This window comes from Sciurus vulgaris (genome assembly GCF_902686455.1).
Source record: "Sciurus vulgaris genome assembly, chromosome: 12".
NCBI lineage: Eukaryota > Metazoa > Chordata > Mammalia > Rodentia > Sciuridae > Sciurus > Sciurus vulgaris.
Window position 1 is genome coordinate 33,399,289 of NC_136473.1, and position 26,396 is coordinate 33,425,684.

The following is a 26,396-nucleotide window of genomic DNA, read 5'->3' on the forward strand; positions in this document are numbered from 1 at the left end:
TAACATTCATGTCTACACAGTTTGATTTTTTCCTCCATGAATTTGAAAATTCAAGTTAATTATCTCTTTGATTTTGTATGTAGCCATCAAATGACCTTTAAAACTTTGTACTTGAGCCTTTAAAATGGTCAAGAAACTGTTTCAACACATACATAAAACTTTCCTTCTAGGAACTGAGGGGAGGGGAGGGGACAGGGGTGGGAAGAAAGATGGTGGAATGAGACAAACTTCAGTACCCTATGTACATGTGTATGATTATACGAATGGTGTGACTCTACATTGTGTACAACCAGAGAAATGAAAAGTTATGCTCCATTTGTGTACAATGAATCAAAATGCATTCTGCTGTCATGTATAACTAAATAGAACAAACATAAAACGAAACTTTCCCTCTAATCTTTCACTCATCTGTTAAGTAGATATTTAAATCTTTTCCAACAGAAAGATCTTCATTCATTCAAATATTTAAGTATATACTATGTGCCAAAAGGTCTTGAAATGATGGGGTTCTACAGGAAGGTATGTATGTAAAAAGAATTAAAATTATAATCCACAGATACTGCAAATGATGGAAATATGAATAAAATATCACAGGGTTCCAGGAAAGAAAACAACCAGGGATGGGGTAGGGTGGTTGCATCCTATATGTTAAGGAGAAAAAGAGAAAATAAGATAAATGGGAAGGTTTTCTTCTTATGAAATGCTTCCATCACCAATAATAATACAGCACATCACTGCCTAACTTCCCTTCCAGCCAGCCCATGCTTCCAGGAGGCCTTCTATAGAATTCACAAGGTCAGTTGATATACCATAAGCCCATCTGTGGAAGCATGTGGACTGCACAGTGTCAGGAGGGAAGCAAGGATTCACACTGTAGCTCATTGGTAAGAGGTGGCATCAAGGTATCACCTCAGCCTTAGCACTTCAAACTCATATGAAGAAGGGTTAATTCTTTCATTAATATATAAAGGTAAAGAAAAATTTCTTTTACAGATGGTATCATGAAAAAAATTAAAGTGAGATACATGAAAAAACAAAGATAGTTAATATGAATTAGTAGGACACATGAATTAATGACCAATTGTTTAAAAGAGCTAAGAGGAAAAAAAGGTCAAAAAAAAAGTTCTCGATTTTCTAAGATGGACCTGCAAATCTGTCTTCTTCAAAAAGAAGTTACTGGGCATAGTGGTACACATCTGTAACTTCATCTAACAGGGAGGCTAAGGAAGGAGAAAGGCAATTTGAGCCCAGCCTCAGCAACTTAGTGAGATCCAGTCTCAAAATAAAATAAAAAAGGGATGGAATGTAGCTCAATGGTAGAAAATTTGCCTAGCATGTATGAGGACCCGGGTTCCATCCCCAGTACTACAAAATAAAAAGAAAAAGAAAAACATAATTGAACTATTTTACTTTAAATTCAAATTGAAATGGGCCACATATTGCACTGGGTGATTTTTAACATGATGTCAATGCATCCATCTGGGTGAAAAGCCAACCTGAGGTCAGTTCAATGTTTAGTTTCTGCCATACCCAACTCCAAGGCAGAGCTAATATTTATTCATTATCTGCCACCTCAGCTGGCTTTCCACAAACATGCCTTGTTATTATATTCAGCACTCACTCCAGTACTTTTGGTGTTCAAATAAAACATGTTTCACATGGTAACTGTTAAGTGCCCAACCCCCAAATGTCTCTTCGCCCTCTGCAAAGGAAGAAGCCCATTTCAGAGATGAAACAAGACAGGCAACACTCAAAAGGCCAAGTGCATCTGTGGCCTACTCGCCTCAGCTTGCCCCAGCAGTCTTTATTTCCACACATAGGTGTTCTTATCCCTGGCCTAAGCCAATCCTCCACCTGTACCCTATTCCCATCCCTTTTGGTCTCTCAAGACCACATGTTATCAATTATCCTTCCTCTCCTCAGTCTTCCACATTCCCTCTCTATTCCCTTTGGTATCTAAAAATGCTATAAACACTCCTGGGCTTTGAAAGAAAAAAAAGAGATTTTTCTCCCTTCACCCTTCTTTTCTTCTAAACTACTCCAATTTCCTTTACCCCTGAAGCAAAAGCTCCTGAGCTAATCACATACCTTTGCTGATTCCATCACCACAACACACCTTGCTTGCTCTTTCCTTTCAGTCTGAAATCCAGATAGTGGTCTGGGTACTCAGATTTCTCTCTATGAGGATATTCAGTGCAGCTTTTAGTAAATTCGATGACTACTTTTCAGATTTAATCTTACTTAATCTCTTGGCAACATTTCTCATTACTTAGTGTTACCTTTTTTCCCCCTCCAATACTTTTCTGTCCTTACTGTTCTCCTTGCAGTTTGTTCTCTCCTGCCCATTGCATAGATGCCCATCTACACATCAGGCCGTTCTCACTCTATGGGAATAACAGCTCACACTGACTCAATCTCTCTCCTCCAGACTCACTCTTCTGAACCCCAGATACAAATGACCAATTGCTTTTGTTTTATTTTGGTTTCTTTTGGTACTAGGGATTGAATCCAAGGTCACTTAACCACTGAACCACATCCCCAGCCCTTTCTATTTTTTTATTTTAAAACAGGGTCTTGAAAAGTTGCTGAGGCTGGTTTTGAACTTTCGATCCTCCTGCCTCAATCTCCCCGAGTCGCTGGGATTATAGGCATGCACCACCACACCTCGCTAACCAATTGCTTTTTGCAAGTTTAAGTAGATGCCCTCAAATTCAATATGACCAAAGTCGAACTAACTGTCCCCACAATCTGTTTCTTCTCCTGTGTTTTGTTTTTGCAGTGCTGGGAATGGAACCCAGGGTCTCCTGTATACTAGGCACTGAGCCACTCTCCTGTATTTATACACAGTAAATAGCATCACACTGTACCTTAATGCTCAACTCAGAATCTTGGACATATGCTCCTCATCTCCGCCCTCTCCCTCATCATCATACAAACAATCAAATCTCCAAGGTTTTTCATTTCTACTTTCTGAAGCAGTCCTTTTCAAAGTATGGTCCCTGGACCAGCAGAATCAGGATCATCTGGGAACTTGTTAGAAACTAAATACTCCAGCCCCACCTCAGACCTCCTGAATTAGCAATTTGTGTTTTAACAAGCCCTCCAGGGGATTCTGACTCAATCTAGAGTTTGGGCTTGGCATTAGTAACAATTCTAAACTAAATATCCTTAGAATCCGCTCTTCTCATCCCAAATTTCTTTCCCAAATATAAGATTTTATAATTAACTACTGTGGTAATGAGGTAGGACAGAAAAGAAACAAAAGGTATGTAGAAAGGAGACAAAAGGGAAGGAAAAAGACACTACATCTTTAAATCTAAAAGCACCATGATCTGAGTTCCTTTATTCCTCAGGCCTGTTCTCCTTCCTGGACTGTCACCCCACATTCCTGAGAAATCTATAAACTGAGTTACTATACGTTCACCCGTATAAAAAAAATTGCCTTGTTTTAATGCTTATGAGGACTGTTAAAATACACAATGTATTTTTAGATTAGAGAGCACAAAGGGAAATGCATTTTAAGAAACTTATAATATGGGTACATTCCAAACATTATATAATAATCAGAGGAGACGATGTCAAACTAAAGATTCTAAAACAAAGACCAGACCACCATAAATGTCTTGTGATTACCAGGCTGATGCCATTCTCACATGCCTTCCCACGCTCATACCCCACAAAGAGCTTTTACCTGAAAATACTCATCCTCAAGACAGCTGCATTCTATTCTGAAAATATATACCCTCACTTTCTTTTTTAAAATATTTTTTTAGTTGTTGATGGACCTTTATTTTGTTTTTTGTTTTTTGTTTTTTTTTTTTTTTTTTTTTTTTTGAGGTGCTGAGGATCGAACACAGTGCCCTCACATACGCCAGGCAAGCACTCTACCATGGAACTATAATCCCAGCTCCTCCCTACCCTCACTTTCTGTAATAAACTTCCGTCTTTGCTCCTGAAACCTGACTCATCCTTAATCCCCCCACAACTGGGAATTGAATCTATGGGTGCTTTACCACTGAGCTACACCCATAATCCTTTTTATTGTTTATATATTTATTTTTTGAGACTGGCTTCACTAAGTTACTGAGGCTGGCCATGAACTTGAAATGCTTCTGCATCAGCCTCCAGAGTCACTGGGATTACAGGTATGCTCCACTGGGTCAGTCTCTTAAATTCTTTTCTGCAACAAGTCAAGAACCTGGAAGATCCCAGTAAAGGTCTTTTCTGCTTATAGAAAGACCTCCTCAAACCTCTTATATGGTGACAGTAATATGTAAAGAAAAATTAGATTGTAATTTATTAAAGAAAAAGATAAATTTCTTATCGTAGTGCAACTCCCTGAATATTTTGAAGTCTTTTCAAAGGAGAGGGGTAGGTTCAGGTAAAGGAGTCAAAATGTGGTTAGAGATTCTTCCAGGACTTGACATCATGGGTGTGTGCTTGCTTACCCCAAGTGGTCACTTTGTACATGCACAAGTTCACTGACAGGAATAAAGAAAAAAAAGTTGCCCACTTTCCCTATCAGTAGAGTTTCCTGGAAACAGGTACATCCCTGGAGTTCATCGTTATTTTGCATCTAAGGGTTTGAAAAACACTGGTTAAGGAAGCAGTTTTCTGAATGAAGAAGAAAACCTTTAGATATGGTCATCTATCCTTGCCAGAAGATTATGCAACATATCAAGTAGCATGCAATGTCGCCGCCCACGGCAACAGTCGCGCAGATATTGTTACCGCCTGCAGCAACAACTGCACGGGTATTTATCGGAGATGGAGTGGAAACTGAGCTACTTCTATTATCTTTCTCTTTAGTGCGCTGCTCTCTTGCTTGTTCCTTAGCTTACAGAGGAAGAGAGGCTTTGTATAAGAGAGAAAGAGAGACTTTGCTTAAGAGAGAGAGACTACACTTTCAGAGATCTGTATCTTCTTAAAGTCCTGCATCCTGCAAACTAAAGGTGCGTGCTATCAGAGGTGCTTCTTCTGTGATGTGCCATCTGCGATCTATCAGAGGTGCTGCTTATAGGATGCTTATCCGGTTATCCGTGGTGCTTCGTATAGGTGTGTGTTATATACCTAAGGCAGCCAATCAGCTTAGGATTAAGTAGCACGGTTGGAGCATGCGCCAAGGTACCAATCAAGAAAGAATGAGGAATATCTGTTGACTAGCGCAGAGGAGACATTAACTAATTAGGCAAAGGTACATCACACCGTGTTAACATTAATTATGCGCCACCTCTTAGCTCAATGCCAGCCGCCATCTTAGGGTTACCCAAACATGTCTTCTGCAGTGTAGAGTGTTACATCATACAAAGTCAAAATAAGATGAAAGAGAGGTACTTGGAATGTGCCTCAGTGGTAGAGCACTTGCCTGGCATGTGCAAGGCCCTGATTTCAATTCCCAATACCATAAATCAGAAGGACTGCAGCGTGCACCTGTAATCCAAGCAACTTGGGAGGCTGAAGCAGGATTGCCAAGGAGGATTGCCAAGTTTGAAACCACTCTCAGCAACTTTGTGAGGTCTTAAGCAACTTAGGGAGACCCTGTCTCAAAAGAAAAAGAGCTGGGATGTGGTTCAGTGGTTAAGTGTCCCTAGGTTAAATCCCTAGTACCAAAAAAAAAAAAAAAAAAAAAGGATTGGGGAAATTGGAAGCACATATACTATTTTTTAATAATTTTCAAAAGTCCAGCTAACAATGAAAAAAATAACAATCTTCTACAACCCACACCTTCTTCACAGTTGAAGCCAATACTTCTCTCTCCTGCATCAATTATAACAGTTCCCTTAGTCTGCCCATCTCCAAGCCATACCCAGAGCATACCTCCTAGTCACTACACCACACAATGTTCCCTCTGATACATAAATCTGATCGTCCCACACTCCTCCATCTAACACCCTCCAGTGGCTTCCTACCATTCTTGCAATTAAGGTTCAGTTCCTAAACCCTTCTTCCATAAGCCTTCTTAAAAGAATGACCCAGCATTGATTCCTAAGGTGGCTCCTCTGTGCCTCCCCAACTCCCTACCAAGGCTGACTCAGCTACAGTCATACTGACCACACAAAGCTTTCTACCGCCTCCCACTAAATACCGTGTCACTGTGTTTGTTCATCTACAAGTCTCTTTTGCAGTAAGCCACATAAAAATGGAAAGAGGATATGCATTTTTCACAATAGAAAGAAGATATGCATTTTTTTCATAGAAAAGTTTAATAAAATTTATGTGATTGGCTGTTGACCACACATAGTTGAAGGCAGAAAAGTCAAACTCACCAAATGATTCACTTTCTAAATATTGCCTGAGTATAAACTAGAGGTCAGTCAACTACAGCCTACAAGACAAATATGTTTTGTAAGTAAGAGTTTTATTAGGACACACAGTCACATTTATTCATCGTGAATTGTCTGTGGCTGATTTCATGGTATACAGCAGAGGTGAGTAGTTTGCATCTCTAAGATAGTTACTAAAACTAAAATGCTTTCTATCTGGCTCCTTAAGAAAATCTTTGCCAGCTTCTGAATAAACCTTCCTTCAAGTTTCCTAAGTCCAGCAAATACTGGGAGGGGAAGGGGAAACTCCAAAAGCTCCTGGCTTGAGTGATGTTCTCATAGTATAAGGTACCTTCACTGTCACAGTTTCCCAATGCTACACTTCTCCTGGTTCTTGAGATAAGGGAAAGAAGGTCACAAGAAATGCAAGTTCCATCAACAAAACTGATTTGATATTCAGTGCACACTCAGCAGAAGGATAAGAAAAGGAAATCACAACAGAAAAGTTGGGCTGAGTCACCCATTTTAATAAAAGTCCATCATAGAAATTCAAAATGAATTCTGAGTTACCCAACACTATTTGCCAAATGGGTGATAAAAAGTACCTGCTTCTGAAAGCCAAACAGATATCTGCAACACCACAGTCATCTTATATGAGAAAAAAAAAAGTACACCCTCCTTTAAAAGGTGTGACTGCCACAAATGTCTTTTAAAAATTCATTTTTCTAAACTTCAATGAACTTCATGTTTGGGTAACATTTTAAAGTCCAAACCAATATTGAATGGCTGCATTTCCTGAGCTCAGAAAATGTGGTGAGAGAAATAAAAATAATTACCATTACTACTTCTGCAACGACACTTTTTGGTTCTTGTTCTCAGATTGAACACATGACCTTACACATGCTAAGCACATGTGCCACTTAGGAATAAGACTGCAATAAGATTTCTAAACTGAACATAATGCAGAAGATCACCTATTTTCCCTTCTGAAATAAAATACACAAAAAGCAGCATGTATTAGAAATTTATTAAATCACATATCAGACAGAAAAATAATCTCAAAAGAAGCTCAAATGTAGTATTCTCAAAGTACAGATAAAATATATGCTCAAACACATATGTAGAAAAACTTGGGGCTGGGCTTGTAGCTTAGTAACAGAGTGCTTGCCTTGCACATGGGAGGCACCAGGTTCAATTCTCAGTACCACATAAAAATAAATACATAAAATTAAGGTATTGTATCCATCTAAAACTAAACATATATATATATATATACACACACACACACACGTGCGCACACACACACGCACTAAATATATATATTTGGATACTAATTGCTATAGGATTCAGTTACATAAACATTCACTTAGTGGTAACGGGACAAATTATAGACAAAAAAGAAACATGACAGTAATTTTCAAAATCATAGAATCCAAAAAATTAATAATTTTTAAAATATATAATAAAAACTCTATATCACACTGAACTATCTAACTACAAACACAGAGGATACATCAATCAATCCTGTGGTTAAAAACAATTACTAGGAGCTGGGATCATGGCTCAGTAGTAGGGCACTTGCCTCACACGTGTGAAGCACTGGGTTCAATCCTCAGGACCACATAAAATGAATAAAATAAAATAAAGGTATTGTGTCTATCTACCAAAAAAAAAAAAAAAAAAGCTATTACTAGGCAGGCACCATGGCACACACCTATAGTCTCAGCTACTCAGGAGGCTAAGGCAGGAGGACTGCAAGTTTAAGGCCAGCTGCAGTATAATTTTTGAAACCCTGTGTAAAAATAGAGAAAAGGGGCTGGAAATGTAGCTCAGTGATGGAGTGCCCCTGAATTCAATCCCCAGTACTTCGAGGAAATAAAGGAAGAAAGAAAAGAAAGATCGATTATGAGAAACTACTTTGCTTGACTATATTTGTTTAAAAAAAAATAGAGAAATTTTTCCAAAACCATGTAAGTGGTAAGTGTACAACCTTCAAAGAATGAAATCAAGTAATATATATCTACTTATATTCTTTATAAAACATATCCATTTTATAACTAAACATGAAACTAGATGAAAAATGGCTCTTGGAGAAAACTTAGCAAATTTCTTCCTAGAGATATTTTTACTTGTTCCCATCAGTAACCTATCCCATGAGAATCGTCCAAGTAAGAATATCAAACTTATTCCATGTAGAAGAGTTCTTTGAAACAGAAGAGCAATGCTACATAGGAAGTCAATCTCCAGGCCATTCTGGTTCCTCTCTCTGTCTTAGGAATTCTGGGTGAAAGAGATGTCTTTATTCTTGGGTGAGGTGTTATAGAAAGCACTGTATTTCATTTCTTCATGCCACGTCATCTAGAAAGTATGCCCTACACACATGCATACATAAAGCTAAATAAGTTAGTCATATATCAATATTTGAGTGGTCACAATCTATAGATAAAACTAGGAAAGTTGGTCACTATGGAATGGTCATGAAAATGACCTCAGGTAGGCAGGCATGACAGGTGCACCTTCACAATTTGCAGTTACTTCCCCATAGCTTTTCTTATTCTTTCCATTTCCATTCTACTCTCTCCATAAAGATGTGGAGGAGCAAGCATTGGAGCAAGAATGTGGTAATTAGAGCAGTAAAATCAAGAATAGTAAACAGAATAAGAAAGAAGGATGGCAATGAGCCCAGAAGTAGAGATCCAACAGAGTCAATTCTCAAACCAACTAATTCCAAAGCAAATTCATATCCCATCACATCTTCCTTCCCTCCCTCCATGGGTTTCCATGATTATTAAATATAGGCAAGCCTTGATCATTCAAGACAATTCACTCTATACACCTCCAGTTTCTCCTCTCTTTGTTCGCCCTGGATTCCTGACAGCCCTCTTCTCAAATCAAGACATTTGTTGAATGGCTATGCCAGATTCTGTGATAGGAACTTTAAAGACAATAATTAAAAGTAGTAATTGTTAATAATTGCATGGCCCTTATGTGTCAGGTATTGCACTAAATGTTTGCTTGACAAATTAATTTCATTTAATCTTCAAGATACCCCAGAAGTAAACATTATTATTATACACAAAAATTTTACTGTGACCTTGGATAAACATTCTAACAGCTTACCTAAGTAGGAGAAATGGGATTAGAACACAGGACTAGAGTCCACTTTTAACCACTCTGAGTAGACCTGTTAGTTAAACACAGGGACTCAGCATTGCACTGTTCAAGGGGACACCTTTACACAAAATTTAATTTACCCAATTTAATTTGGGTAAACAGTTGATTGTAATATGTGCAATAGGTCCTTTGAGAGAAACAATGTAGAGTTAGATGGCTAAAGAAGGTGTATGAGAAAGAGGATACCTAACTATGAACGGCATCCTATGAAAAAGAATATAACTTAATGGAGAAAGAACAGAAGCAGAGAAACCCACAGTTGTGAGAAAACATGGACAGTCAGGAAAGCTGCTAGCACTTCAGCATGGTGAAGGACAAAATCTGTAGGAGCAGAAAGAGGAGCAAGTCAGAAACTAGAAAAGTAGAATGGGTTGGAGGCAAGAGAAAGATCATGAGATCCAAGGAATTTGGACTTTATTTAAACAGAGAAACCAATGAATGCTTTATGAATAAAAAATGATATGATCAGATATAGATTAAAGGGTTTCTCAATCTCAGGGCTATAGCCATTAGTACTGGATAAATCTTGATGGGGGATGGATGGAGTATCCTGTGCACTGTAGAATGCTTCACAGCATCTCTGGCCTCTGCCTCTAGATGCCAGCTGCAGCCCTCCCCACACTGTGACAATCAAAAATTTCTTCTGACATTGTCAAATATCCTCTGGAGGACAACATGGCCATGAAATGAGAACCACAGGAGATTAAGGAAACTGGACTGGAGACTAGGCAAACCCAAGGAGACTAGGTCCTGTGTGTGCTTCACAGCTCACTCTTCTACAACTCAATGGAATGTAAAGCTCCAGTCAACACTCCCGAGTGTCCTAATGACAGTGAGTATTCTCTCTACCATGAAGTGGACTTCGGAGTCAGTGGAACACCTCCATCTCTGAAATTCTTAACAACATTACCATCCCTCTGGCCACAAGCTTCAGTGAATCCATTTGCTGTATATTCTCACTTATTCTTATTCTTTTTTTTTTTTTTTTTTTTTTTTTTTTGCAGTGCTGTGGATTGAACCCAGGGCCTTGTGCTTGTGAGGCAAGTACTCTGTCAACTAAGCTATATCCCCAGTCCCTCTCACTTATTCTTCATTGTCTCAAAAACTTTAATCTTGGGGATGAGGAAATGGCTCAGTGGTAAACCACTTGCCTACCATATGAGGCCCTGGGTTGGATCCCCAGTTATCACACACACAGAGACACACACCTCCAAAAGAAAAAAGAAAAATCTAAAAGAAAATGAATCTGATTCATTAACTTTCTCTTAATCTATTGATTCACTTATTTTTTTTAAGCACATAATCTATGGTATATGCCAGCAATATCAGTTTCTTTGCCCTCTATCAACTGACACCATGATGTCTTAAAGAATAAATTCTACATGTCCAGAAAAGAATTATCATCTTCCCTAAAACCTATTCCCTCTTTAGCATTTTGGCTCTTAGTAGATTATCTCAGAAACACAAATCAGAAACCTAAAGAAATCTTCTATTCTACTTCCCCACATCCAATCAAATGGTAACTCCCATCAATCCTAAATATTCCTCATACCTATCTTTTTCCAGTCCCACTACATGTTTTCAGTTTAGGTTCTTTTCTGATCACCTGGATGCTAATTTTAACTTTATTCAATCTCTTCTATACTCTGCCACCACCAAAATAATATTTTATAAATACCTGTTTATGACTTAACAATTCAAAGTTATTCAAAAGCATCCCCAGGGTGACATAAATGTTCTTGTTTGCATGTCTGGCCTCCTTCCTACCCATCATTCTATCAACTTACACTTGAGGAAATACTTATAAACCATGCTCTCATGAATCTCCATGATTTCACATGTGCTATCTAGTGCACAGACTTCTCCTTTTAAAGCTGCTCCCTGAAGTAAACGCCTACGTTCTTTAAGTCTTGCCCCAAGAATTGTCTCCTGAGCTACCAAAGAGACCCTGTTAATGTTTCCCCTTTGCTCCTGCTAGTGTATATATCTCCAGTGGGGCCCCAAATATGAGTAGGATCTCTGGTGATGGCAAACACATTGAACACTCTCTATATGCTCTATAGTATGCAAAATGCTTTACTTATATCATGCTTCCTCCTTACTCAGAAACTACTGTATTATTCCTCCCTTTACAGAGAAGAAATAACTTTGAGAAACTAAGTCACTAAGTACACACAGGAAGTGGGATATCCAGGATAGTCTATGAAACCCACTTCAACTGCGCTACAAGAATTATTTTGCATGTCTTATTCTATATAGCATACTATAAGCCAGTAGAGAACTGAGCCTTTCTATTCATTTGTGTCCCTAGTAACTGGAATGGTAGGGATGGAGAGGGCAGGAAGAGAAGGAAAGAGGTGAAAAAAGGAAACATCTAAATAACTCAGTGAAAGAGTGCCACCCAGAACTCACCTTGCATGCTAGAGAACCTGGGTTGGTTGGGGGTGGTGGTAAGGAATTTCATTAAATGGAAACTCAAAGACATTAAGCAGATTGAAGGAGGGGAGTCATGTTTCTTCTCCCCAAAAAGAAAATAAGAGGCAATCAAAAACCCTGTTCTGCCAAGTGCAGTGATCCATGCCTGTGATCCTAGCTACTAGGAAGGTAATTTAGCAAGACCGTATCTCATTAAATAAAACAGAAAAGGACTGGTGCTGTAGCTCAGTGGTAGAGCATCCTGGTTCAATTCAATTCCCAATACAGCAAAATAAATAAATAAAAAACAAACAAAGAAGAGAAGAAAAGCAACAACAAATTCTTGTGCCAGGTGGGTAATGCCTGCAGAAGAAAGGGACAAACTAAATGTAAACTAAACTAAACTAAACACAGAATACCTGGAACACTTTTGAGCAAGTGATGTAAAATTCATTTGAACTTCACCTGAAAACCAACTCTTGGTGCAGACCATTTAGCTCATCTCGTAGAGTTCCTGACTCTCATGCTGGAGGCCTGGGTTCGAGTCCCAGCATTCTGGGATTGTGGAAATAACAAACGAAAATAAAAAAGTCATTGTTAAAAAAAAAAAAAAGAAAACCAACTCTTTTGAGTGTCATCTATAATACTGGGATAGTGAGAAGGAAACAGAATCAGAACACATTAGCTACCTCTGCAAAGCAATATTTAAAAGCAGTTCATGTTTCCCAACTTTTAGAATAAATGTACTGATAAAACATTAACCTTAAAAGTATGCCCTAGGGCTGGGAATGTAGCTTGGTGGTAAAGCTCATGTTTATGATATAGAAAGTTCTCGGATCCAGCCCTAGCACTGCCTCCACCCAAATCCCCCCCAACCCCCACCAGATAAAAAAGAGCATCTGGTAGAAACTGGAAGGCAGATGTGGCTCAGATTCAGGAGAGCAAAAGATGAGGTATAATTTCATAAGGTAAGTGGGACAGCAAGAGATATTATCCAAAGTTGATGGACAATAGTAAAAAACTATAGGCATATATTTAAAATTCAAAGAAAGATTGCTAAAGAGAAACTAAAGAAGCAATATTAACTATATCATAAAGAACAGGGAGGGATTATAATGGGATTATAAAGAACATGGGTATAAGTGAGCTAAATCCTCACCTGTGACAGCCAGAAGGCAATGGCAATGCTAAGAATGGCATCAGCGAATGTAAATACCCAAGGTCCACAGGGTTACACAAGAGCAGGGGGCACAGGGAGTCACACTCAATGGAGCAGGGCTAGGGCAAGGAGCAGGGCCCGTTGCTTGTCATGCAGCTCACTTGGTTATCAGGAATTTTTCTAAGTTCTTAAAATTAAAACCTAAAATAAAATGAGTCAAATTGAAGGAAGGGATTTCAGTTTAAATCTATTTTTGTCACCTCATTAACACAGATCCTGGAAACCTGCCTAATGGAATAGTTTTAATACATGTTTATGAAATGAATTCCAATAAATAAAATCTTAAATTTTACCAGTGACTTCTAAGCTGAGATTAGAAATATCTGTAAGGAAAAGAAATGTTAGCTAAAAAAATTTAGGGCTGGGGTTGTGGTTCAGTGTTGGAGCAGTCGCTCAGCATGTGTGAGGCCCTGGGTTCCATCCTCAACACTGCATAAAAATAAAATAATGGTACTGTGTCCACCTACAACTAAAACAAAATATATATTTAATTTAAAGCTGGTCTAAAAAGTATCGTTTAATTCCACATTTAAAATAAAAAACTTGCTCTGAGAGTCATTACTATACACAAAAATGTTTCAAAAATATATAGTAAAATGTGTATATACAAATCAGCCTGGGTTCTGTAAATTCAACAAACCTTGAATTAGAAGTATTCGAAACAAAACAAAAAAAAAAAAAACTGCATCTGTGCTGAACATTTACAAACATTTTTATCATTCTTCCCTAAATAATTCGGTATAATAACTATTTACATAGCATTTACATTCTATTTGGTATTATAAGTAATCCAAAGATGATTTTAAGTATACAGGAAGATGTGCATAGGTTAGATGAAAACACTTTATATAAGACACGAGCATCTGCAGAATTTGGTATCGTGAAAGGTCCTGGAACAAATTCCCAGCAGATACTGAGGAACAGTTGTATGTATGTATATATGTATATTCCCTCAGAACTGAAAGATGTGTCATAGCTTTTACTGTTTCTCAAGAAAAAAACTGTGTCGGGTGGGGCTTTTGTAATCATCAGAATTCAAGCAAGTTTGTATTTAATCTATAAAGACAAATGAAAATGAATCTATTTTTCAGAATGAATAAATAGCTTCTAAATATTCTTCCTAGGGCTGGGGAGATAGATCAGTTGGTAGAGAGCTTGCTTGCAAGCACAAGGCTGTGGGTTCAATCCCCAGCACCACCACCAAAAAAAGTATATTCTTCCTGCTCTGAAAAAAAATGAATTCAAAGAAAAATAATCACTTTTGTTTATTCACTTTTGTCTTGGCTATTGGTGACAATGAGTAGATTACATTTCATTAGTTTACTTATAGTTGCTCTTGGTTTTGATTAATGACACCTTTCAGCAAGTTTAAGATCTTGTTTTAGTCTTTTACGGCTTGAATTTTCATGTCTTCTTTACTCACACACTCATCCAAACCTATGCTCTTTTACACACACACCAAGGAGCTCTTGCCCATCTGGTAAACATGGGAATCACCTCATATTTACCAAAATCAGCAGATCTGGCTGGGTACAGTGGTACACAACTGTAATTGCAGCAATTTGGGAGGCTGGGACAGAAGGATTACAAATTTGAGGCCAATACTGGCAATTCAGGAAAGCCCTGTTTCAAACTATAAGAAAGGTTAGGGAGGGCTAGGGAGATAGCTCAGTCGGTAGAGTGCTTGCCTTGCAAGCATGAGGCCCTGGGTTCATCCCCAGCACCACAAAAAAGATAAAAAAAGGGTTAGGGATATAGCTAAGTGGTAGAGTACCCCAGGGTACTATCCCTATCCCCCACACAAACTAAAGACCAGGCTTGGCAACTTAGCACTTGTCTCAAAAAAAAAAAAAAAAAAAAAAGAGGGGAGGAGATGGGGTGCTGAGGATATATAGTTCAGTGGAGCACCACTGGGTCTAATCATCAGCACTGCAAAACAAAAAGCAAAAAATAACACATCAACAAATCTGTCAAAGTCAAGTTAAGTGCAGCAATCCAAAACATAAATCCAAATAGATTCCACTACACAGGCATTTGAGATCAGGATCAGTTCATGAATGACTGAGTAGCTATGAACACATACTCTTTCAAGAATGGCTCAGGCCAAATACACTTGCCTAATTTTTGTGATATTTAACATAGTTATGAATGAAGAAATCCTAGAAAGCCTTATCAATAGACAACTATTATGCAAGATAAGTGTGGCTGGTTTGAAAACGGCTGACAGTGAATATAAGATAGAAAAAGGAATCTCACTATAAATACATTAAGAGGAAAAGCAATATTAAGGGGACCATATGCTGGACTTGTTCTTGCAATATGACCTCCACTCACATGTAAGAGGTAAAAACCCTGGACTCTTGCTCAGCGATAGGTTGAAGACAGGTATGCTTCTCCACAGTGACATGGCAATGGCCTGAAACTGCAAATGATAAGGAATTTGTTTTCTCTAGATAACTTTGGAATAGCTCTAGCTTAGAATTCTATTCAAAATACAAAGCGGGGGGACCACAAAAGCAAAAGGCAAATGTGAGTATACTAGCAAAAAAAAAGTAAAGTGATAGTTTCTGGAAATAGAATGAAGTATCAGACCACTTGGAAATAGAATGAAGTATCAGAACATTTTTAGGCTCTTAAAGGATGACAGACAGTGTTTATATCTACCAGTCTTTTTGACGGCTGAAACCATTTTAAGTATCCTGGTGTTAATTTTGACCAGCTAAGAAAACCAACATCATTCTACTCAGAAAAAAAAAAAAAAAAAAAAAAAAAAAAAGGTCATGTTTATCACAGAATAAACTAGGTATTAGAAAAAAATAAAAAGAATTTGTTGGGAATCAATCTAACCAAAAAGGTGAAAGATCTCTACAATGAAACCTACAAAACACTGAAGAAAGAAATTGAGGAAGACCTTAGAAGATGGAAAGATCACCCATGTTCTTGGATAGGCAGAATTAATATGATCAAAATGGCCATACTTCCAAAGGCACTATACAGATTTAATGCAATTCCAATTAAAATCCCTATGATATTTCTCAAAGAAACGGAAAAAGCAAACATGATATTCATCTGGAAGAACAAAAGACCCAGAGTAGCCAAAGCAATACTGGGCAGGAAGAGTGATACAGGAGGTATCACAATACCATACCTTAAACTCTACTGTAGAGCAACAGTAACAAAAACGGCATGGTATTGGCACCGAAATAGACAGGTACGTCAATGGTACAGGATAGAAGACACAGAGACATACCCACATAAGTACAGTAACCTCAAACTAGACAAAGGTGCCAAAAACTTACAATGGAGAAAAGATAGCCTGTTCAACAAATGGTGCTTGCAAAACTGGAAATCCATATGCAGTAAAATGAAATTAAACTCCTCTCACTCTGTACAAAATTCAACTCAAAATGGATCAAATGCAGGGGCGCCTGGCTCTCCGTGCAGTGCCTGACAGAGTTCCACTGAAGGATGACTGCAGAGTCTCATCCTAAAAGGATTGCATGCCAGATGTATGCCTCCCTAGCTTGGATGTTATTCTGTGGAGTTTTCCTAATAATATATTACTCACTTCAGTCTGAGGATCTTGCTAGAGGTGATGGGAATAATTCTACAAATTTCCAGAAAAACATCATGAAGACAAAACACATGTTGAAACCCAGTGATGTTAACCTCACTACAGGAGAATGTTTTTATTATGTTAAAAATCAAACACTGCATTTACTGGCACAGCCAGAACCTGTTGGGGAACAGAAACTTATAGATAACAATGTTTCCCCAAGTTCTAAGCACAAAGCACCTCCCACAGTAGCTACTAGATATGGACCAGCTTATTTTATCAATGGCAAGCCCTGGTACCCCCCTAAAGGCAAGCCCTTAGAGAAGGTAGATATAGATCTCCCCCTGTCTCCTACAGGGTGGTTTAATCCAGATGATGGTTTTGTTTATGTGTGGTGGTAAGGTAGAAGGATAAGGTTTCACAACATTCCTTCCTTCCTACGAAGAATATGTCACCCCTATAATAAATGTTGGTACATAATAACCATTGGGACCCCTGCCCTCCTGTAGCCCTTAACTCAGCAATTTACATATTAACCAGATGGACCTAGTAGAAATGGTCACGTGAGATTATTTGTCTATCGCTTTACCACAAAAGTAATAAGAATAATCTTAGGTCACATAGAGTTTAGATATTAAGGAAATAAACATTGTATTAGCTCATTGACGTAATTAGATATGCTTAAAACAATTGTGATTAGGTAAGGATGATCTGTAAGGTTACTGTTTTCTCATAATCTTTTGGTAAAAACAATTTCTGCCTATGCTTTGGAAATTTCTTTGATTTTATTAATCATAAAACTGTCATGAAAGCCTGAAGAAAAATGTATATAAACCCAGCCTTCCCCAGAATAAAGTGGGATTGATTGCACCAGAACTAAAGTCTGCGTCTTTCATTCTCCATCCATCGCCGACTGTCTCCCCGCACCTCGTTTACCAGTGTGGAACCCATGGACTCCTGCTAGGGCTGGACCCCAGCAATCAAAGATCTAGGAATTAGACTTGAGACCCTTCACCAAATAGAAGAAAAATTAGGCCCAAATCTCCATCACATTGGCTTACGAAAGACTTCCTTAACAAGACCCCCATAGAGCAAGAAATAAAAGCAAGAATCAATAAATAGGATAGATTCAAACTAAAAAGTTTTATCTCAGCACAGGAAACAATCAACAATGTGAAGAGAGAGCCTACAGAGTGGGAGAAATCTTTTCCATACATAATTCAGACAGAGCACTCATCTCTAAAGTTTATGAAGAACTTAAAAAACTTTACACCCAAAATAAAAAGAACCCAATCAATAAATGGGCTAAGGATCTGAGCAGACACTTCACAAAAGAAGATATACAGGTGATCAACAAATATATGAAAAAATGCTCATCATCCCTAGTAATTAGAGAAATGCAATTTAAAACCACCCTAAGTTCATGTAACTCCAATTAGAATGGCTATTATCAAGAACACAAGCAATAATAAGTGTTGGCATGGATGTGAGAAAAAAGGCACACTCATGCATTGCTGGTAGGACTGCAAATTGGTACAGCCACTCTGGAAAGCAGCATGGAGATTCCTCAGACAACTTGGAATGGACCCACCATTTGACCCAGCAATCCCACTCCTCAGTTTATACCCCAACGACTGAAAATCAGCATACTACAGTGATGCAGCCACATCAATGTTCATAACAGCTCAATTCACAATAGCTAGATTGTGGAACCAACCTAGATGCCCTTCAACTGACGAATGGATAAAGAAACTTTGGTATATATACACAATGGAATATTACTCAGCCATAAAGAAGAATAAAATCATGGCATTTGCTGGTAAATGGATGAAGTTGGAAAATAGCATGCTAAGTGAAATAGGCCAAGCCCAAAAAACCAAAGGCCGAATGTTTTCTCTGATAAGACCATGACGAAAGAAAATGAGGGGTGGTGATGGGGGGGAAGAGAAGAATGAAGGAATTTGGATGGTGTAGAGGAAAATGGGGTGGGATGGGGTGGGGGATGGAAAGACAGTAAAATGAAACAGTATTACCCTATGTGTAGGTATGATTACATAAATTGTGTGGATCTACATTGTGTACAACCATAGAAATGAAAAGTTGTACCCCTTTTGTGTACAATGAATCAAAATGTGTCTGTAAAAATAAGATTTTAATTAAAAAAAATAATAATAAAATAAAATGCTAAGGCTGGCTTTGAACTTGTGATCATCTTGCCTCAGTTTCCTGAGCTGCTGGAATTACAGGCATGTGCCAATCCACCTGGCTCTCTAATTATGTGGCTAGTTTGAAATATTCTTCTGTTAAGTCACCATCTAGTTGCTCTCACAGTTTCTGTTACCTGCCTTCTTTTCTGGTAAACAGATTTTCTTTTCCTGTTTCTTTTTGTGTCTAGTTAAATTTTTTTTGGAAAGTGGAAAATAATTTAATTCAAGGAAGGTATATAACAAATACGAGTTCTGTTCCTATATTTTTCCTCCTAAAATTGACCTGTCTTCACCATCCTCAGCAAATGGTACAACCATCCATTTGCCCAGCTATTTCAAACCCAAACCATGAAGTCATCCTTGATTTCTTCTTTTTCCTTGGTCCTCACTTCTGACAGACCAGAAGTCTTAACACCAGAAATCCCATCAGATTCACCTCCAGAATCCATCCTGAAATATAACTATCTCTCTGGCCACCACTCTACCCCAAGCTGCTGGCACCTCCTCCCACTCAAGTACTGCAACAGCCCACCTGGTATTCCTGCTTCTACTGCAATCCCTACATCCTAGTATCCAAAGACTAGGCAGAGTGATCTACATGAAATATAAAGCAAATATTTTAATTTCTTCCCTGTACAAAGCCTCCCAGAAGCTCCCGCTTTCAGATTTAAAACAAAACAAAAATATTCCTTCCATGTAGACTGACTGATGTTTTTTGGTACTGGGGATTTAACCCAGGGGCACTTAACCACTGAGTCACATCCCCATCCCTTTTTATTTTTCATTTTCAGAAGGGCCTAGTTAAATTGCTTAGGGCCTTGCTAAATTGCTCAGGCTGGCCTAGAATTTGCAGTCCTCCTGACTCAGCATCCTGAATCCCTGGGATTATAGGCATGTGCCACCAGGCCAGCTTTTCCATGGATTTCAAGACAGTGCTTTTCTGGCTCCTGGAGACCTTTCTGTCCCTATCTCACTAAGCTTCAGCTACACAGACCCTCTCATGCTGTGCCCGCACAGGTCATGCTTGTGCTCCTTCATTGCACTATGGATTTATCTGGAGCTGCCTTAAATGACCCTTCCCACTTTGGGCCTCATAGGTCCCACTTTTCCTCACATCGGGCCTCATAGGTCCCCAGAAAGACCCCACTCTGCATTCATCCTACGCCATCCTGTTAGTGCTAGTAAGTTATTCAGGTTTATTTCCTTCATAGCACTTGTTGTAATCTGGAAAAAAAAAAAAAAAAAAAAAATTAACCTATGCTTTCATCTGTTGTTTCATTCCCCCCCTAAATAGGATGTACATTTCAAGTGAACGGGAATACCATTTCTCTTGCTTGCTAACATATCTCAGAAGCCTAAAACATTGCCCACGTGAACTTCAAGAAAAACTGAATCTTACTTGTGTACAAGGGTATATGCCTGTAATCCCAGCTACTTGGGAAGCTGGGGCAGGAAGATTTCAAGTTCCAGGCCAGCCATGGCAAGTTCAAGAAAAGCCTTGTAACCAAGGCTTTGCAAGACCTTGGCTCAAAATAAAAAATGAAAAGGGCTGAGAGATGTAGCTCGGCAAAGCATTCCTGAGTTCAACCCTCAGTGCCCCCCCCACCCACCAAAGAAAGGAAAAGTTGAATCTCCAACAAGGATCCCAAGTGGTAAACTGTGCCTAAAATTAAAAATGGCACCTGACAGCCATTTGCTGACTGTGGGGTCACACATGTACTCTGTGTTCCTGGAGGAACCATTCACTGATCTTTGTGGTCCTCATCTGAGGCATTTTACTGGAAAGTCTCATTTTGCTGCTAAGACCTACACAGAGTCATATGCAAATATCGACCAATCAGGAATGGTCATGATTGCAACCCTTCATTTAGATAAAACCAATCAATCATCCCTCATTTGCATAGGCAGCAGAGTAAGAGCCCGGAGAGAAACTTTCTCTAATATGCCCCCTCACCCAACCTTGTTCCTTCTAGATTTATTTTCCTTTATTATTTTTTTTTTGGTACCAATGGCTGCTTCTTCCTGGTCTGCAAACTTTGCGGGGCAGCATGAGGGTGGGGGACAGTTGCTGCTGGGGATTGAACCCAGGGTCTCACACATGGTTAGCAAGCGACTTACAGCTGAGCTATACCCACCACCAACCACCCCCATCGCCTTTTTTTTTTTTTTAATACAGTCTTGCTAAATTGACCAGACTAACCCCAAATTTGTGATCCTGCTATCTCAGCTTTCTCAGTATCTGGGAGGCTGAGGGGTTGGTGACCACAATGGGCTCTTTTCTTCTGTTGCTTCTTTTTATTCTTGTTTTTTTTTTTTTGTTTGTTTGTTTTTGTTTTTGTTTTTTTAGGTCTCCCACATTTATTGTATTATTTTATAATGATTTTTGTTACACCTGTCACATAGAATATATTTAATAAACACGTGTAAATAAATTAACATGATTACTGAAACCTATTTGTGTCTTTTAAAGTTCTTAAAAACTGAAGTTAAAATGTCAGCAACAATGGGAATTCCATTCATATTTTCTATAGTGCTCAATAATCCAAAACGTATATGATAACATGGGACTAAAATCAAAAGGCTTAACTGAAGTAGGCCAGTCCACAAACTGCACCTGTAATATCCCCACATCAAAATTCTTTTTTATTAGCCATGTGTGGTGCAGCACACCTGCAATCCCAGCAATTTAGGAGGTTGAAACAAGAGCATGGCAAGTTTGAGGCTAACCTGGGCAATTTAAGGAGCGCCTGTCTCAAAATAAAAAATAAAAAAAAGGGCTAGGGACTTGGCTCAGTAACAAAGTGGTCCCAAGATCAATCCCCAGTACCAAACAAACAAACAAAAAAACACTTTTTTACTTTAATTATAGAAAGGAGAGGGGCAGGTTACTGTTAGGAAAGGAAATAAAGTTTACAAAGCTAGGAGTGGGAAAGGTGCCAATTATGAGCTTATTCCTATGGGGCACTCCTTTTTGAAGAGCAACTAACTACAAGAGAATTACTGGTTAGAAATGCTCCCCAAAGTTACTTTCAACAGAGAGACTAATTATCTCAAACTTCTCTCCCTAGAGAAAAGCACCTTCCTTCCATCCTCCATTGATACCTCCGTCTTCGTGGCCCCCTGTATTATTACTTCTCTGGGTTTTAAAGAAAATCTTTGTGTTTAATAAATGTATGGTTCTGTTGCTGAACTGCTATTTAAATGCATTAAAAAACACTCTGAGAATGCCTTTAATTTCTTAGTTTGTGTTCTGTTTGGTGGAGGGAGGAGAGAATGAATGAACGTGGTAAGGAGAAAATAAAATTACATCAAAATAGGGTAAAGAAACTCCATTTTGAGGAGTTTCTTGCCTAGGATATTAAAGGATGTTATTTGTGTGTTTTCCTCTCATTATGCCACACCCAACTGTCCCCGAGAATAACATAGCTTAAAAAAAAATTATTAATCTCTTAAGATAAGGATGGAATAGGGTGAGACTTAAAGAAGTAAGCAGGATAGGATAGTTGATTTTTAAAAAGACAAAGTCCAGGGGTACAGTACAGTGGTAGAGCACTTGCCTAGCATGCAGGAGGCCCTGGATTCACCTCCAGTACCACAAAAACAAAAACATAATAAGAAAAATTTAAAAAAAGAAAAATAAGGTTATCTTATTTACTCTAATCCCACATTTGACAAGACTACTGAGCTTTAACAGAAGAAAATAAAATTTGGAAATAGTTTTAATCAAAAAGCCAGTGCTAGACCTAGCTAGCATTTGCCTTTCTCAGTACTATATTTATTATAATTCCAACTTGATAAATTGTGTTCAATTTGGTGGGGGGAGGAGAGAACACAGCGCTACAACACTTAAGACACCATAGTCCTCCCATTCTGTCTCTACAATAATACAGATCTCTCAGAGAAGAGAAGGGAGGAAAATATTAAAATTATCCAATTCTTCCAATAGGAAGACAACATCTACCTAGCAATGACTGGCTACCAGGTCATTAAAAACAAACAAACTGCAGTAGGAAATATTTAAATTAATTTTTTTTTGAAGTGCTGGGGATTGAAATTGAAAGGTAAGCACCCTAGAACTGAGCTATATTCCAAGCCCTAAATTAATCTTAAGAAGGAAGCCACAAGTTGTAGCATTACCTGAAGATTTTTCTTTCAGATGGGAAGAACCAAGAAGACCTCAGAATATTTTATCCAATTTATTTGGCAAATACAGAAGGGAGATAGAGGAAGTCTGCAGGTTGTAGGGAGTAAGAAGAGGAAGAACCATAATAAATGTATGGTTTTATTGCTGAACTGCTATTTAAATGCATTAAAAATTGCCCTATTTTTACTCTCCTTTAAAAGTCCCCATTCACTTCCTGAATCACAGCATATTTGTTGAAGAAGGTTGATAAGAGGGGATAGTTGGCAACAATGGAACAAATAATGTTAACCCTTGTGGATGAGAACCCTTGCTCTCAAATACTCAAATCCTGGGCTCTGCACAAGTGAACCAACCAGACTTTCCATTTTCTCATAAGAAATTCACATGTATCTTATGTATCATAATCCATGTCACACATGCTCCACATACCTAAGAAGGATCAGCAGTACTCTGACTTGACAATGATAATCCAGCTGTATTGATGTTCGTTATGAATTATGGATATACCTTTCAAACTACTATTTAGCAGTATTAATTCTTAGTGAATGGGAGCTGAGGGAGAAAGCAGACAATGCTGCTTCATGATAATATTTAGTACATAAATGAGTTGGGAATGCATTGAAACAGCATTCTAGGGCCCATGGAAACAGGCGGCACACTGGGAATACTTTGTCCTATGGAGCTGCTTCTGAAGAAATGCCTACGACCAGCAAAGTCAGAAATACTGACTGACAGTCATTTTAAAATCTCCCTGACGGGCTGTGGGTGCAGCTCGGTGGTAGAACACTTGCCTAGTGTCTGGATTTGATCCCCAGCGTCACAAAAAAAAATTTAAATGTCATCTTAAAATCACTGCTGATTAGAGCAGGATAGAAAACTGTTAAAAAAAAAAAAAAGGAGGTTTGACAAATGCACTTAATGCTCTAGTCAAAAAGAAAGCATAGAAACAGACAAACTGAACTATTGAGTGGCCCAGGAGAAGAAGGCTTGTGTCACATGTTTTTATGAATTATCAGGTGAGCTGGCAGACACACATCACAGTTGCTATTTTGACTGCAATCCACCACGCAAACAGAATGAATTCTCCTACTTACATCAAATGGAGCAAAACTTGACTGGGCATTCTAATGACATGGTTCCCTGAAGCAGTCACTACGAGGAAGTAGAAGACTCATGGCAATGATCAGTGAGCAAAATTTTTCTGCTTCTTCTGGACCAGTTCTCCTGCTGACTGAACAGCTTCTCCAACAGAGTTCGCCCTGTGGATAAAACAAAGGCATTAGGCAGGAACACTGGTAGATCACCTGGCTAGAAGCTCTCCAGTGAAGAGAGGAGGTAAACACAAGCAGGGAGCAGCACTGTTTCCAAGACTGCTGCAGCACAGAAAGGAACCTCTCAAACACTGCATAACTGCAGTACAAGGCCTGACATACCACAAAGAAAAGGGTTGCAGGTCTTTCCTCTCCCATCCCAGTGAATAACTCCTGCCTCAAAAGAGAATGGCCCAAGTTACCAGCTGTACATTCTCCCTCTAAATGAACACCTTCCTCTTTAAGATTTAATTAGCAATCCTCCTTTCTTTTTTGTTTACCCTGAAGATGTTTCTCTAAGCAAGCAGTTAGTAATCTCAAGGAGCCATCATTTGGACCTAGAAATGTCAGTGACTGACATTCATGGTCTCAGACCTGGGAATGGAGAAGGATGAAGAATGAGGAGACAAGGAGACAGGCAAAGACTCATGGAAAAGGGAAGAGAGTTTTCCAAGGAAAATGCTCTAGAGTGCTCCTCAGATGTATAATTCTACTATGAGTCTATATTTAAGGGATTTTTTATTATTGTGCCCCAAAAAGAGAGAAAATAAGACAACACTGTCTGAGGACCCTACAGAACATGGGTCCCCCACTCCAAGGTTCTCAATCTTGGTTGTCACTAATGCATTGAGGACACGGTTTTGAGAAAAAAGAAGTTTTATTGCTTTGCTAGAAAAGAGAAGCAAAGGAGATCCCTGTCCCAGATGCTGTGATTCTGCTCATCAGGGAGAACACAGGGTTTTTAAAGAAGAGATTCACGCCAGGTGTTCCCTGTGGGGGATTTTGATTCCCTTGTTAATTTGGAAGACAGCCATTTCTTAGATCTTCTGGCCCTATCCCAGAAGTCTGAATTACTTGGTTCCTGTGGTGGGTGTGTGTTCATAGGCAGACAATTTGGCTAGGATGGGGAAAAAAGGTAATTCTTTTCCCCACCCCCAGGTTAGGGAAGAGAGAGAGAAAAGGAAACATGTCCATTTTAAAATCAGCCTCGCTGGCAGACCAAGTATGAGGTGGCCACTGTTACAATTGTGCCTTAGATCACCTGGGGAGAACAGAATTTTTGAAAGGCTGGGCTTCAGTATTTTATTGGTCACCAGTTGATTTTGTTAACCAGATGTGAGAACCGTGGATGCAATTCCTAATCTATTTCTGACATAAATAGCTCTCTATTCTTCAGAAATATATATAGTTTGTGTCTGTATTCATAAGCTACAGCAAAGGAAATGCAACATCTCAGACTCCCTTCCAGGGTCACTACTGCTCCACAGTTCTTGCCTTACTGCTACCCCTCCCTCTCATCTCTAATTAGTGTATTATATTTCAACTTTAGATAAAAATCACTGATCCAGAAAAGTCTCCAATGACCTCGTTCCACACCCTTTTGTAACCCTTAATAAAAGCTCCTTTAGGTAATTAAGCATTTTAGTTAATGAAGTGGTTGTGAAACCTTTTATTTTGAAAAATGTCTACTTGTAAAGGTGGTCCACTTCATGCTTTGAATATAGCCCTTGCTGCTCTGCCACTGTGACTTATTTTTAAAATGGACACATTCCTTTCTCTTCCTCTCTCCATGCTCCTCCCTAATCTCCCACCCCACCCCCAATCTCAAACAGAAAGGGATTACCTTTCCTCCCCATCCTAGCCAGAGTTCTCTGTCCTTGAGCACACCCCCACCATAGAAGGAAGTAATTCAGATTTGGGGGATGGCACTAGAAGATAGCAGAAATGACTATGACCAGGCCCAGCAGTGCACACTTGTAATACCAGTGACTTGGAAGGCGATTTCAAAGCCAGCCTCACAATTTAGCGGGCCCTAAGGAATTTCCCGAGACCCTGTCTCTGAATTAAAAAAAAAAAAAAAAAAAACATCAGTGGTTAAGTGCCCCTGGGTTCAATCCCCAGTACCAAAAAAAAAAAGAGAGAGGAAGAAATGACAGTCTCCCAAATTATAACTCTAGACAGAACATATGGCATACAGCCTTTGAATCAACTCCTTAAAAGCCCCCTGATCCCCTTGATGGGCAGAATCACAGCCTCCAGGACAGGAGTCACATGTGCTCCTCCTTTGCTAGCAAAGCAAAAAAACATTTTTTCTCAAAACCATGTCC

The 26,396-nt window shown here is 38.8% G+C and overlaps 1 long non-coding RNA gene across 8 annotated transcripts in view; it reads right to left on the reverse strand.

The window, feature by feature from the left end:
- Positions 1–26,396, reverse strand: part of LOC306642443 — a 53,218-nt gene that overhangs the window by 20,526 nt on the left and 6,296 nt on the right. For all 8 annotated transcript variants that reach the window (XR_013758514.1, XR_013758515.1, XR_013758516.1 and 5 more), the window contains one exon: positions 24,073–24,237. This is a non-coding gene — a long non-coding RNA (uncharacterized lncRNA). The remainder of the gene's footprint in view (positions 1–24,072; positions 24,238–26,396) is intronic.